This window comes from Cervus canadensis, chromosome 26 (genome assembly GCF_019320065.1).
Source record: "Cervus canadensis isolate Bull #8, Minnesota chromosome 26, ASM1932006v1, whole genome shotgun sequence".
In the NCBI taxonomy this organism is placed as follows: domain Eukaryota; kingdom Metazoa; phylum Chordata; class Mammalia; order Artiodactyla; family Cervidae; genus Cervus; species Cervus canadensis.
In genome coordinates, this window is record NC_057411.1 from 22,811,836 (window position 1) to 22,828,649 (window position 16,814).

Genomic DNA, 16,814 nt, shown 5'->3' on the forward strand with positions numbered 1-16,814 from the left:
CAGTGCCATCACCACCACCAGCACAACTCTGCCTGAAGAGAATGACTACACTTTTGCAGAGTATCCTGTTTATGGTGGATTTTAGATTGAAGCTTCTGACTATGCATATGGCTCAGAGTCTGCTGAAGATTCCACTGCAATTCCAGAAACTAATGCCACGGGCCCTGTAACTCCTTCAACTCCAGGGGCCACCCCCTCCTGAACCTATAATTGATAACAATACTCAGAAATTTGAGCTAATAGCTACCACACATAGCCCTTGAATATTGATCAAATACCCCAACCAATAATCAAAATTATGTGATAAAATACTGCAAATCTTAGCCATGAAAATATAGCAATTCTTTAAGCATACTGTATTGTTGTTTTTAGTCTTTCTTCTTTATCTATCACCAACACAACAGGTCACATATTTGAAGCACCATAAGAAAAATTGTCAATGCATTTTATTATGATGAAATTCACTTGAAATAGAAATGGAATTTGTCCTTCTCACTTCACTCTAAAAAGTCCTTAATGTCCTAAGAGTAAGATTCCTGAAATCCTCTTAATTCCTTAAGTACTGAAGGATAATTAAAAGGATAAAAGGATAATTTTTTTTAGTGTATTTTATTCTTATGAGAGGAAATAAACACTGGAAGGTATTTACCTATGGAATAATAAGAATATCATATATAAGATATAAGATTTCTGGAAAACTGTGAAAACTAGAAGCAGAGATATTATTCACAGAATCTGGGAACTGAACATGCCTTCTACCCTTGAATTAATATTTGGCCCTGGTAAATGTCAGGCCTAGCGTGCTGCAGTCCATGGGGTCACAAAAAGTCAGACACGACTTAGCAACTGAACAACAGCAATGTCAGGAGGGTTCCAGAGGCCTGTAAACATGTTTTATGTGAAAAAGACAATTTAAATTATTCCTGAGTTATGAATCACTGGAAGTACAAAAATGTGCTTCCTAAATCCAGCAAGTCCCTGTCTTGTGTGGACAATGTCACTGGTATCTTTGGGACTGGCTCCCTCCCCATCACTGTAACCCGTGCACAGACTGGGACTCAAGGGGAAATAGATGAGAAATCCTGCCCCTGTTCTCTCTCTCCGTGACCATCACACTTCCTTAAAACCTCTGAGAAAAAAAAAACAGGAGTCTGATCTAACTTTATAGGCCCTGTATGTCTGTGTGTGTGTATGTGCCAGCAAGTATAAGAGAAAGAAAGAGACTAACTTGTCAATCTAATACTTTCTAGTCAATAACTCACCTGTAAGGCCACATTCATATTTATTAATTCCATTTCACTTCACAAATTCTTTTTTTCCTCCTACAATATGGAGTCAATAGCATAGATATATCAAGAGTGAAGACTCAAAAAAAAAAAAAAACAAAGATTATTTGTTTGATATGAGAAAATACAAAAAGACCCAATGATTGTGGTCAAATCAAAGTCAAAGAGAGTTCACAGTAAAGAGGGAAAAATGCCCACATATGTCACTAGTGATGGCACAGTCTAAAATAGAAGAGGAGATTCCTTATAAACAGGAGACCAGAGTAGTGATCATGCGAGAAAAAGAAAAAGTGTTCATTTAAAAAGTGTTATTTGAACTGGACTTTTTAGATAACTTTCTCAAATTTTCAGACTTGAACAGCACTTTAAATTAGCTTGCCAGTGTGTAAAACACATTTTAAATGGGAGAAATATAAAAATCCAGATTGTTTTTCAAAATATGAAAGATCTGGTGGCTTGGGTACACAGTCTGGAGTGATACCTGTCATCGACAGGAGTGCTACTTGAAGTGGAGCTTCCGAGACGGCTCAGGGGTGAAGAATTCGCCTGCCAATGCAGAAGACACAAGTTTGATCCCTGGCTCAGGAAGACCCCCCGGGAGAAGGAAATGGCAACCCACTCCAGTATTCTTGCCTGGGAAATCCCACAGACTTCACCAAGGAGCCTGGTGGGTTACAGCCCTTAGGGTCGAAAAAGAGTCATACACGTCTTAGTGACTAAGCAACAACAACTTGAAGTGTGGTCAGCAAGCTAGTTGCTGTGGATACAGTTCAAGTCAGAGTGAAGGGCATACATCAGTGTCAATATGCACACTTTCAGCTTCCTTTATGTTTATTGATTTATCCTTTTTTCATCCATTCATCTAGTAGCAAAACTTGCTTTATGACAAAAGCACTGTATTCTGGTGTACCCTCTTCATCTAATCCCCACCAGTATCTGAGTGGTGAACTGTGCTAAGGAACAGCTGCTCTTTGTTCTCATAAATGAAGCATGCTCCCCTCATTCCGCCAGCCTCCACCAAGCTGACTTCACACACCCACTGTTATCTAGGTTCTCTAGCCATTTAAACTTGTAATCCTCACTATTCGCAATGAAATTATTTAAGGTTTTTGAAAAGGAGAGTGAAATTCCTTTACCTATGGTTAAGAATTAGGGTGAGAGCAAGTGAAAGCCTAATTGTGAAACTCAGATAACAATTTTGAGAGATATTAAGGAATCAGTACCAGTAAGACTTGGTCATTTATACAGAGTGGAGCAGTGATGAAGAAGTAGCTTGCTATTTTCTGGCTTGGATAACTGATGGGACAGCAATATCTCAAAGCAGGATTAAAAGTCAGTGTGCAGGAAAGAAGAATGTACTTTAAGATAAATTACAAACCTAGACAGTGTATTAAAAAGCAGAGACATCACTTTGTTGACAATGGTCCATACAGTCAAAGCTATGGTTTTTCCAGTAGCCATGAATGGATTCCCTGATAGTTCAGTTGGTAAAGAGTCCACCTGCAATGCAGGAGACCCCAGATCAATTCCATCAAGAAGATTCTCTGGAGAAGGGATAAGCTACCCACTCCAGTATTCTTGGGCTTTCCTTATGGCTTAACTGGTAAAGAATCCACCTGCAATGCAAGAGATCTGGGCTCTATCCCTGGGTTGGGAAGATCCCCTGGAGAAGGGAAAAGCTACCCACTCCAGTATTCTGGCCTAGAGAATTCCATGGACTGTATAGTCCATGGGTTCACAAAGAGTCGGACATGACTGAGTGACTTTCATGCACACACACCTGAAGGGATGTGAGAGTTGGACCATAAAGAAGGTTGAGAGCTGAGGAATTGATGCTTTCGAATTGTGGTGCTGGAGAAGACTCTTGAGAGTCTCTTGGACTGCAAGGAGATCAAGACTGCAAGATATCTCTTGCAAGGAGATCAAACTAGTCAATCCTAAAGGAAATGAACTCTGAATATTCATTCAAACGACTGGTGCTAAAGCTGAGGCTCCAATACTTTGGCCACCTGATGCAAAGAACTGACTCACTGATGCTGGGAGGAGGAGGAGGAGGTGTAAGATGATGAGATTGTTAGATATCATCACTGACTCAGTGGCCATGAATTTCAAGCAAACTCTGGGAGACAGTGGAGGACAGGGGAGCCTGACGTGCTGCAGTCCTTGGGGTTGCAAAGAGTTGGACACAACTTAGCAACTGAGCAACAGCAACAATACACATCCCCCCACCCCACCTCCCCACTCTTTGAGACAAATCATACACTTTTGGGTCCTAAAACCGAAGAGCATGTTATAATTTCAAGTGCCCATTGCATGTTCACTAAAATAGATGATAGATTAGGCTACAAATACAACCTCAAATGTTAAAAACATGGAGATTCTACAACTGGGAATCTCTCTTGCCAGACTGCAACAAACAAAATTAATTATAAAATCTAACAATAAATGACCGATTACTTTTTCAAAAGAATAAAACTATAAATAGACAATATTAACAAGGATTTTAAAATAAAAATCAGACTATTTTTCAAGCTAATGGAGTGAAAGCAAAGTTAAATTTTAAGAGGTAAAATGCTGTGTTAGTACCATGTTAAGATTATAGCAGATTTATCAAAAAGTTATACAACCCAGAAATTAACAAAAGAATTCCAAATAGGGTAGAAGGAATATAAAAAGACTAAGATCTTTTTTCCAGCTTTATTGAAGTATAATTGAGAAAACTGTGCATATTTAAAGTGCTCAATGTGACAGTTTGAAGCACATTGCAACATGATCACATCAAGTCAATTAATACATCCAACATCTGTTACTTTTTCTTTTTGGTGAGAACACTCAAGATTTACTCTTCCAGAGAATTTCTAGTACTCAATAAAGTATAATTAGCCCTAGTAGTACACTGTACTTTAGATCCTCAGAACATATTCATCTTATAACTTAAAGTTTATGTGTTTTGACCAATATCTCCCCATTTCTCCCCACCCCCAGCATCTGCCAATCACCATTCTACTCACTATTTCTATGAGTTTGAATTATTCTTTTTTTTAGATTTAATATATAAATGATACCATATAGTATTTGTCTTTGTCTGGCTTACTTCACTTGGCAACTAATATTTGACAAAGTGGCCAAGAAAACACAACAAGGAAAAAAAATAGTCTCTTCAATAAATGGTGTTGGGAAAACTGGATATACACATGAAAAAGAATGACTAACACCTTGTTTTACAATATTCACAAAAATTAATTTGAAATAGATTTAAAAGACTAAAATCTTAGTTTGAAAATGACTGTTCTTTTTCCCTGTTACCATGAACAAAAGGGAAAACCCTATAAGTATATAATTAAGAAGCATGGATTTTTGCAGTACTGTCAAATTGTTCTGTGAAACAATGTATTACTTTTCTTGAAAGTGAACGTGAAAGTGAAGTCACTCAGTCGTGTCAGACTCTTTGCAACCCCGTGGACTGTAGGCCACCAGGCTCCTCCATCCATGGGATTCTCCAGGCAAGAATACTGGAGTGGGTTGCCATTTCCTTCTCCAGGGGATCTTCCCAATCCAGGGATCAAACCCAGGTCTCCTGCATTGCAGGCAGACGCGTTAACCTCTTAGCCACCAGGGTTCACACAGGTAAAGTACATATAAACAGTTATTCTTAGGGAAATGGATGAAAGGACCATTACTAATTAATAGCAATATACCTTGAAAAATTCTTTATAGTTGTACAAACTCACCTGGAAAATAATGGTTAATATCATGACAATAACACATAAATATATAATGCAAAAGCTGTTTATTGCTTTTTAACTAGCTATCTCTTTTATGCAGTAGAATTATTACAAAAAACACATCTTGCCCTTTTAAGCATGTGTGTATGTGAACATTGGACAATAGATGACATAGTCAACACACATTTTGAATACACATTTTGAAAGCTTGAGTTCCTATATAGAGCACACATAGAGACTAAAAGATTTGTGCCTCTAAAAATACATGAAACGCAAAATATATCTTTGAACTAAACTTTTTTGTTATTTAAAAACGAACAATAGTTCAAATTGAATCATAAAATCAAATTTCAAAATTTATGAGATGGCTGTCAAATTAACTTCTAAAAGAGCTAAATGGTTAAAACAATAAAGAAATGGAATTTCTAACAGAATAAAAAGAGTTAATTTTTTTAAATTTAAAATAGCTGGAAAGTGTAGACTAGGCTGTGTAAAGTACTTACTTGGCCCTACAATATATCACATTCTATTGTCAATTCTTCCAGCTCCAAGGGAAAGATATGTTCACCATTGGGAAAATTACATATAAAAAGTAAGTATTTATTAAATAAGTGTCAAGAAGTGTTTAGAATTAATACGCAAGTAATCACCTAATTGTTAATTTCTCTCCTCTCTCCTGGTAGAATAAAAGAAGGAAGGAGAGAACATATTATTGATATTCTCATTAGATTAAGATTAATCTATAATAGCTTCTCAATAAAATCAAGAATCACTGACTCATTCCTAGGACTTAGGAGATCCCCAACACATAAGCTCTGCAGGAAACACCAGTCTTCAGAAATGGTCTTTTATAATAGATTCCAGGCATATAATACCATATTGGTGATCTCTTTCTATGTCATCTTTTAAATTTCCCCATTTTGCCACATTTTTAGTGTATGTAATATATTTAAAATCAAAAATGTGCATAATTTGTAAATAAATGAAGTGTATTTTTTAAACAGCAGGGATGAATAACTAAGATATTTGAAGCAAAATTTTATCCAACTTTGTCATCTTTGCCTTAGAATTCAAACAAGTGGACTCACTTGCTCTTATCTAGCCTCTCAGAAATTATATATCCTCACTGCTAGAAGTCAGAAATGCTAGCTTTCAAATTATCATTTTGAAATACTAAATATGCTTTTCTTTGCTTTCTCGGAAGAGTCATGAGAAAATCACCAGACTCAGAGCTCCCTCTGTAGGTGATGTTAGATGAAATAAACAGGGTTTATTTAAATAAACTTCAAAGGTTTCACATTTTTGGATGGAGACAGTTCATTTATTCTTATGCACAGTTATTTCAACATGAATTACTTCATTTCAAAAGAACTAGAGAAAATTATATAATAGCATTGTAAACTAATAAATAATAAAAACAAAGGTAGACTTAAAAATGGAATATCAACAAATGGAAAATATAATTACTTAATACTAAATAAAAGTAAAAGAAGTAAGGAAAACAGGAAAAAGCTTCATGAATAATATTATCATCTCAAATTATTATTAATAATAATAAACTGAAAGTAATCTATTGACTAAAGCATGGATAAGAACCTGTGGAATATCCATATGGTATAATCATAAGTCATTAAAATTATGTTTATAATTGACATCCACATTGTTATATACAAAATAGGCAACTAATAAGAACCTAATATATAGCACAGAGAAGTATACTCAAAACTCTGTAATGACCTATATGGAAATAGAATCTTAAAAAGATGTATTTCTATAACTGATTCACTTTGCTATACAGCAGAAGCTAACACAACATTGTAAATCAACTATATTCCAGTAAAAACTAATTTAAAAAGTAAGTAAATGAGAAATTATTTTATGAAATTGGTAGACTAAAGAGGTCATTTGAGCCATGTTGACTCATCAATTATTTTTAACTGTCAGCAACAGTGTTCTCTGAAACCACATGGTGAAGCTGATGATCATAATAGAAACTATATTTCCCAAAGGAAAAATTATACTGGAATTCACAGTTTTAGCACCAATAAATTCATATAACCAAAATCCAAAGCCAGAATAAATATACAGCTCTAAAAATTATTATGAAGTCAAAGAACAACTTTGAGACATTTATTTGCATGCAAATGAGGGACACTGTTTTCAGTGAACAAAGGAAAAATGAGAATTGTGATAAGAAGGAAAAAAGAAAGGGGAAAAAATGATACTACCTAGAAACAGTAAGTCATATTTTACATTTTGGCAATAAATCAGCAACTCACAAAGGTGTCAGCCTAAACAGGCACCACTTTAGTAGTTTGGCTGTTGTTTAGTCTATAAGTCGTGTCTGACTCTTTTATGGCCCCATGAACTGTAGCTTGCCAGGCTCCTCTGTCTATGGGATTTTCCAGGCAAGAACACTAGAGTGGGCTGCCATGCCCTTCTGCAGGGGATCTTCCTGATCCAAAGATCAAATCCACGTCTCTTGCACTGGCAGGCAGATTCTTTACCAGTGAGCCACCAGGGAAGTCCTTTGACTATTGTCATCAAATATTGTTTATACATTCTCTGGAAACTGAGAATGGGATGCTTCCTTTGGTAAAATCTTCCAATGTTCCTCCATTAACATTTCCAGCTTATTTAGACAGGTTTGTGCCTTATTCTTTATCAGAATTTTTTGAAATTATAGTTTTAAAAAAATAAAATAAGACGGTTAGCACAATGATTATACAGAGTCTAACTGCAGAATACAGAAATATAAAGCACAAAAAATATACAATTATTGAATCAATATTTGACTTCACATTAATTTTGTGATAAACATTAAAAGGTCTGTAGTTAATAATTTGGTTAGCCTTTTAGAATTTAAAAAGCAATCTTTAAGATAAATTTGGAATCCCAGGTCCAATTTCAAAAAAATCTTCCCAACAATTTTCTCTCTAGAAAATCTAGAAATCTAAAATAAACCAGCTCATTCAAAATAATTCTAGGAATGACACTGTGGGTAGTACTCCAAGTTCAAAATCATTCCTGTCAAACATAAATATGAAAGCATCTAAATATATGGCTACAGAAAGGATATCAATTGGGAAGGGAAGGCTCAGGAATTTGACTTTTTATTTTCATATCCTCAAAACATAATTAGAAACTGAAGTGAAAGACAATCTTATTCTTCTGTTTTTTTTTTTTCAAATTGAAGTTGAGACTATGGATGAAGAAAAATAAGCTAAGAAAGTATTTCTTTTGCTCAGTATTTGAATATGAACCTCATGACATTTTAATGGCACTGATCTCTGAGTCACTGATCACATACTAATTCATGAAGCCTTGATTCAAAAGATTTAAGAGGGGAAATTTTGAGTAAAAATAACCAACAGAGGAAAGGGGGATGCTGCAGTGGTAGGCAAGTTTAAATGGAGGTAGTCTTGTTAGGCTTCAGAGACAAGAAAGCAGAGCAGGACTCAAATTGCCAACATCTATTGGATCACAGAGAAAGCAAGGGGATTCCAGAAAAACATCTGCTTCATTGACTATGCTAAATCCTTTGACTACATGGATCACAACAAACTGTGGAAAATTCTTAAAAAGATGAGAATACCAGACCGTCTACCTACCTCCTACCTACCTCCTGAGAAACCTGTATGCAGGTCAAGAAGCAACAGTTAGAACTGGACATTGAACAACAGACTGGTTCCAAATAGAGAAAGGAGTACATCAAGGCTGTATATTGTCACCCTGCTTATTTAACTTATATGCAGAGTACATCATGTGAAATGCTGGGCTGGGTGAAGCACAAGCTGGAATCAAGATTGCTGGGAGAAATATCAACAACCTCAGATATGCAGATGATACCTTTCTAATGGCAGAAAGTGAAGAGGAACCAAAGAGCCTCTTGATGAGTGTGAAAGAGATGAATGGAAAAAGCTGGCTTAAAACTCAACAACTAAAAAACTAAGATTATGGCATCTGGTCCTATCACTTCATGGCAAAGAGATGGAGAAAAGTAGAAACAGTAGCAGATTTTATTTTCTTGGGCTCCAAAATCATTGCAGACAGTGATTGCAAGCCATAAAATTAAAAGATGCTTGCCCCTTGGAAGAAAAGGAGCAATTTAACAAGAACCAGCATGGCTGGTTTCAATCAACCACATGTCTTAGAAGCCTACCATGTTTAAATTCTTAGTTACAATATATTCTTAAAAACACTTTCAACTGCTTATTCTAAGCGAACTCCTGCTGTTACCATGCCTATTCAAAATCTTACTCCTAACAGCAAGCAAAACATTGCTATTATCAATACCACTAAGCCCAGGTCAACCAACCCTACAATCATCACAGAGCACATATGTGTGTGTATGCATGCATGTATATTGAAGGGAAGGAAATAAAAATTGAAAATCATGATCTGTTTCACTAAAAAAGGTAAAATTTGAGGTACTCAAAATACAAGATATATTCAAATTACAGCAAATGTTATAGCAAATATTCCCTTTCCCCTAAACCTATGGTTTTCATAAGGACCAAATTATCACTGATATGCTCCCAAAGTTACCCACAACTCATTCTGGCACATGAGTCACCAGAACATCTGCACCAGCCAACAAAATTGAGACTAAATCTAGCACAAATGGATCTACAAACAAAATGAGCACTGAAAAAAAAAATGTTGAACTTAAGATTTCTTTGAATACTGAGAAACCTTGGGATTTCTCTGACTTAATAAGCTCACACTAATGGTGATTAACTGAAGCTCCAATACTTTGGCCACCTGATGCAAAGAATCGACACACTGGGGAAGACACTGATGCTAGGAAAGTTTGAGGGCATGAGAAGAAGGGGATGACAGAGAATGAGATGGTTAAATGGCATCATCGACTCAATGGACTTGAGTTTGAGCAAATTCTGGGAGATGGTGAAAGACAGGGAAACCTGATGTGCTGCAATCCATGGGGTCACAGAGAGTCAGACATGACTGAGTGACTGAACAACAAAAAATAATGATGATCATACTGATTTTAACATTGATCTCAAAACTGAAACCGTTTTTGAAAAAGGAACAATTGCTACACTTCCAAATGGCAACAATCCCAATGATAATTACAGTTTAGTCCAATATAATGCCCCAGGTGGAGCAGTGTAAAGAATCTGCCTATCAATGCAGGAGACTAGGGTTCAATCCCTGGGTCAGGAAGATCCCCTGGAGGAGGAAATGGCAACCCACTCCAGTATTCTTGCCTGAAAAATTCTATGGGCAGAGTAGCTGGCAGGGTACAATCCATGGGGTCACAAAGAGTCAGACAGGACTGAGCACATGCACACACATCATCAAGCATGCACTGAATAATTCTGTAATCATAATTTGAAAACAAGGTTTGCAAGAGTATGTGCCAAGGATCAAGCTAGAGAACTAAATGTGTAGCATTGTAGAATTTAAGAAATAAGCTTCCATTTTAAGCTCTCTGCCACATGATGCAAAGATTCAACTCATTGAAAAAGACCCTGATGCTGGGAAAGATTGAAGGCAAAAGGAGAAGAGGGTGGCAGAGGATGAGATGGTTAGATTGACATCACTGACTCAATGAACATAAATTTGATCGAACTGCAGGAGATAGTGAAGGACAGGGAAGTCTGGTGTGCTGCACTAGGGGTCACATGGGGTCATGTGGTCATGGGGTCACGTGGGGTCACAAAGAGTCAGACATGACCTAGCTACGGAACAACAACAACAATTGGTTTAAAGCTATGCAAAATAATTTACTATAATTTTCTATTGTAGTACAAAACAATGATTTCAACCTCATTTAAAAAAAACTTGATAGATGAATCACTTGAGGAGATTCTACAACTTCAAGCATATATCGTATATAACTCTTTATGTTATTATTAAATCATAATTTATATAACCAATTCTTATTTGGGGTTCAGATATATTTTCCTCACATTTTTTTTACAAACAACTCTGTGATACACATGCTGGCATCTACGATTATTTCTATGAAATAAATACATGGACATAGAATGACTATGAATGTAGACATATACATCTGTCCTTAGACATAGAATGACTCAACACAGAAGCAGAATGTTATATACATGGACATTTTTCTATAAATATTTTATAAAACATTTTATATTTCACTGCTTATTTTTAGGAAAGTCATAAAAAGGTAATGTATAAAACATACCTTTGCTTTGATTTAACATAAAACCATCACATCCTTGGATAGGGCTTTGGTGTGGCAGAGACCAAGTATTATTAAAAGTAGATGAAAGCCAGATGAGAGATGATAGTGATGAGGGCGATAAAAAGAGGTAGGATCCTGGACATTACTTAAAGACTCCTCATGGACAAGATGTGAGGGGTTAAAGAGGGAGTCGCAATGATTCCAAAGTTTGGGTCTGAAAAACAGTGAAAGCTATAAAAGTATAATAGTTGGTTGTCCTGTAAGGAATATCAGGAGTTCCACTTCAAGAACATCAAGTTTGAAATGTTTATTAGTGATCTAATTTGCAATAGCTCCTAAAGGAAATCAGTCCTGAATATTCATTAGAAAGACTGATGCTGAAGCTGAAGCTCCAATACTTTGGCTACCTGATGTGAAGAACTGATTCATTAAAAAAGACCCTGATGCTGGGGAAGATTGAAGGCAGGAGGAGAAGGGGACGACAGAGGATGAGATGGTTGAATGGCATCACTGACTCAACAGACATGAGTTTGAGCAAGCTCTGGGAGTTGGTAATGGACAGGGAAGCCTGGCATGCTGCAGTCCATGGGGTCGAAAAAAGTCAAACACGACTGAGTGCCTGAACTGAACTGAACTGGCAATAGCAGGTAAACAGTTGGATATTCAAGTCTGAGGTATAAGACAGTGGTCAGGACCAGCAACTTTGGTTTTATATTTAAGAGTAGATGCCATGGCGGTGGCTTTTAGAATCATGAAGCCAGATGAGGGCACCAAAGAAGTGACTGTAAAGAAAAGAAAAGAGGATCAAATGCCAAATCCTGGGGCACCTCAACACTGGGGAGTTTCCACTATAAAATCAGAAGTTCTAATAAGTTTTATTAATCACAAAATGGAGTATGTTCTCTTTGATTAAATTTCTGAATCTCCTTGTGTTAACATTAGGAAAAATAATTTAAAAATTAAACATATAAATAAAATGTTAATATGAAATATTTCACCCACCCCCACAAATATCATCGGCCAGGTGGACTCCAGGGTAAGCAGAACTTCAGCACAGAGGGTACAGCTAAATGAAGGATCATGATGGTTTCCTTAGAAAGTTGTTAAATAGATAACTTATAGCTTCTGTCAACTGAAGACAAGAATCTCTTCACCACCACCCCCCCAAAAAAACCTCTTGGAGATGTACAAATATCTGGTTAACAAACTGTATTTTTGAACTTCATGAAGACATATACAGTGATTAATATTCTGAAGCAAATGGAAATTTTAAATGCAAAAGAAAGTAAATCACTGCTGCTGCTGCTGCTGCTAAGTCACTTCAGTCATGTCTGACTTTATGCAACCCTATGGACAGCAGCCCACCAGGCTCCTCTGTCCACAGGATTCTCTAGGCAAGAATACTGGAGTGGGTTGCCATTTCCTTCTCCAAAGTAAATCACATTATGAGTCAAATCAGCTTAACAGTCTTAAGTGTACGTGGCCTTTCTGGTTTGAAATTGATGACTTCACATCTCATGAAAAGACAGCATTATGTATTGTTCTTCTACTGGCACATTTACTATATTGTTGATTATCCAGCAAGAATTCAACTCAAGAGACTCTTTGAAGTAAGGGTGAATTAGAAGTCATGTTCCTCTAATAGTAAAGGAATTACCCAAATGGAATATGCTGGATCTACTAAAAGTGGTTCTTTGAAGAAGAAAGCATTCTTTTGCATTTGCTCTCTCATTCAGCTCAGTTCAGTTCAGTCACTCAGTCATGTCCCACTCTTTGCGACCCCATGGACTGCAGCATTCCAGGCTTCCCTGTCCATCATCAGAGCTTACTCAAACTCATGTCCATCGAGTCGGTGATGCCATTCAACCATCTCATCCTCTGTCATCCCTTTCTCCTGCTTTCAGTCTTTCCCAATATCAGGGTCTTTTCCAATGAGTCAGTTCTTCTCATCAGGTGGCCAAAGTATTGGAGCTTCAGCATCAGTCCTTCCAATGAGTGTGCAGGACTGACTTCCTTTAGGACTGACTGGTTGGATCTCCTTGCAGTCCAAGGGACTCTCAAGAGTCTTCTCTGACAACACAGTTCAAAAGCATCAATTCTTTGGTGTTTAGCCTTCTTTATGGTCCAACTCTCACATCCATACATGACTACTGGAAAAACCATAACCTTGACTATAAGACCTTTGTCAGTAAATTAATGTCTCTGCTTTTAGATATGCTGTCTAGGTTGGCCATAGCTTTTCTTCCAAGGAGCAAGCGCCTTTTAATTTCATGGCTGCAGTCACCGTCTACAGTGATTTTGGAGCCTAAGAAAATAAAGTCTGTCACTGTTCCCACTGTTTCCTCATCTATTTTCCATGAAATGATGGGACCGGATGCCATGGTCTTTGTTTTCTGAAGGTTGAGTTTTAAGCCAGCTTGCTCTTTCATTAGTGCCATTATTATTATTATTAATTGATGTATTCTCAGTACCAGCTACAAAGCCTAAAAATATATTTTTTTTAATATTTCTGAGTAAATGAATAAGTGGATTTATTGTAACAGACAGGGTTCCCCAGATGGCTGAGTGGTAAAGAATCTGCCTGCCAATACACAGATACACTGATGGGGAGATATAAGAAATGGGGGCTTGATACAAGATACAAGAGATACAAGAAATGGGGGCTCGATCCCTGGGTTGGGGAGATCCCCTGGAGTAGGAAAAACAATCCAGTATTCTTGCCTGGAAAATTCCATGGACAGAGGAGTCTAGTGGGCTACAGTCAATGGGGTGGCAAAGAATCGGGCATGACTGAGCATGCACACACATTATAACAAATGCTCTAAATATGAGATTTAAAGTTATAATCCATATTTTTACATACAAATCAAGTAAGATAAAATGCTATTAACTCAGTATACAAGTGGTTAGGTTTTAACTTGTTATAATCAGATTTACAAATAATTTTATACCATATTTTATTCATTTATAAATTCTACCATTTAAATCCAAGATCTTACAATGTGTATTAGGAAAACATTATCCTTCTTCTACAGAGGAGGTTAAATGATCTGTCTACAGAAAAATTGCTAAATGATAGCCTGAATTTAAACAGAGATCAAATTCTATTTACCGTACAAGAACTATCATTAAGTAAAGTAAATGTATATTCATTGAAGTAATTCAATGAATTTTCAAATACTCTAAATCTCACATCCGCATTTCCTCGGCAACAGAAATTTTACCATCTGCCTTGGCTTGTGATTTAATATGTATTTACATGTGAAAAATGGTACATGATTAAGAATAAAATAACAAATGTCTAGGCAAAACAAACTTCATATAATTAAGAATATACTCAGAAAGTTCTAAAGTAGTTGCAAAAAAATGGTTTTGATATTCACTTTCTAACAGGTTAATGAGAAAGATATTCCTTATATTTTTCTGAATAAAATTATTTAAGAAAATATTTTAACATTTTAAGCAATTGGAAGAATTTTGATTTACATCTTCTCATTGAATGTTTCATACACTGATTATTTCAATTCTACCTAAATACCATGGGAGTAAATTATGCAAAAAATAGTTAATTAAAGTTGTAAAACTGTAGGATTATAGGACAATATATTGTATTGTTAATTAATTATTAACTAATAGCAATTAATATTAAAATACTAGATGTTTTTACTTGTTAAAATTTTTCATGAAAGAATGATAGCCTAGAAATCACAGGATAAATTATTAAGAATAATCATTAACCATAACATTTCATACTGAACAAATGTGAGGATTCTTATGGTCTTGAGAGAGTATGCAAAGAGAAAATCCTCCTTTGCCAGAAGTATCTGTTTGGTTGCTTTTGTTTCAACTTAACCTGGAGCAATCTCATCTACATGAAATGTTTTCCTCCACCCTCAACATTTTCTTCCCCAAACCCCAGAAAAAGAGAAACAGAAAAACTGAATTACTGTATCAAATGAAGACTCATTCAATCAGTCCTCTTTAATTACTGAAGGCAACAGGATATTGGGGGATATTTTTCAGGTTCAAAAAGGAACAACTTTTCACCAGAACCCTGGGAAAGCACCCCTGTTAAAGAATCTAGTTGAATAACCCTAAGAATGCTCTGGGGCATTCCTGTTTCAAATCTCTTCATTAATTTCTCTACCAATTCCTCAGGCAGGGAAAAGAAGCATGGAAAAGTTAAGATGTTAATTGAGGGGCATAGTGGGTTTGAGCAACTATGGTTTCAAAAATAAATACAGTTCATTACACTGTCGTGTCCTTCAGCAATGACCTTGTGGAAAAAACACGTGGAAATGACAAAAAAGTAATAATTGTTTTGTTGTTGTTGTTGGCCGCTCAGGCCATGGATCTAACCTGTGTTTTCACTGCAGGGGGACCTGCAGTGGCAGCCCAGGGTCTTAACCACTAGACCACAAAAGAAGTCTGAAAAAGTTACAATTCTTTTCTTCATTCAACAGCCATAACAATATCTCTACTTACTGTCTCTTTGAATTAGAAGAGAAAAGTAAAACAAAGAGGAGGTTGAGGGTAAGTAAACAAAGGAGTCAAAGGAAAAGCAGGACAGAAAACATTGAGAACATTTGAGTTCTCTAAATGGATTAGAAGGAATTAAATTTCTGGGAGATTAACAAAGCCGGTGCTTCCCTTATGTGTCCACGTCTTCCCATCTCCATGTGTGTTTGCGGGGTGGTGTGTTCTGAGGTCTATGTAAGGAGGGCATTTACATCTCAGACTTGATGGTTCTCAGCTAACTGAGTCAATGATTCTGTCTTTAAAAACAAGAGCATAAACACTTTCCCACTCAAATATCAAGTACACAGTTGTTTCACAAACTGGACTATTCAGAAACATAGATTATATAACCATATCATTATTTGTTTCTCTAAGAATGACCTTTTAGTTTTAAAATGCTGTTCTTCCTTTAATACCTATTGAAAGATTTATCAAATAATTTTCTATTTTTCCAGTTTAATTATACATTATTCCCTGGTTTCATAAAATTTTACATAAGATGACACAGTTTTCACATTCTTTATAGATTCCTATTTGACCATCTGTGCAAACTTATTTAAATAACTCCACTTTTCTGAATTTTTTCTTCTTTTCCTGTCATTTCTTAGAGAATGACTTTTACAACATTTTGGCCTCACACAAGGCTTTGACTCACAATAAAAATAAATTCACATTTGTATGCTACTGTTTTCTAATTAAGGAACATAGTAGATCCCTCTATTTTATTAGGTCATCTTTAATTCTGCCTAATGATTGTGATAGGCAGAGTAATGCCCACCCCAAATATGTCTGTGACCTAATCGCTGGAAGCTCTGAATGCTATGCTCCACGGCAAAAGGGACTTTGCATATGTAATTAAAATTAAAGACCTTAAAGCGGTGAGTATCATAGATTATCCAGGTGAGCTCAGTTTAATCATATAAACATTTAAGAGTAGAAGAGAAAGTAGAAGAGGGAGTCAGGGAGATGTGACTCCAAAGGGACTGTATGGCTTTGAAGACGGAGGAAGGAGGCCATGAGTTAAGTAAGGTACCAGTCTCTCAAAGCGAGCAACAGGGCTTCCCTGCTGGCACAGAGGAGAGGAATCTGCCTGCCAATGCAGGG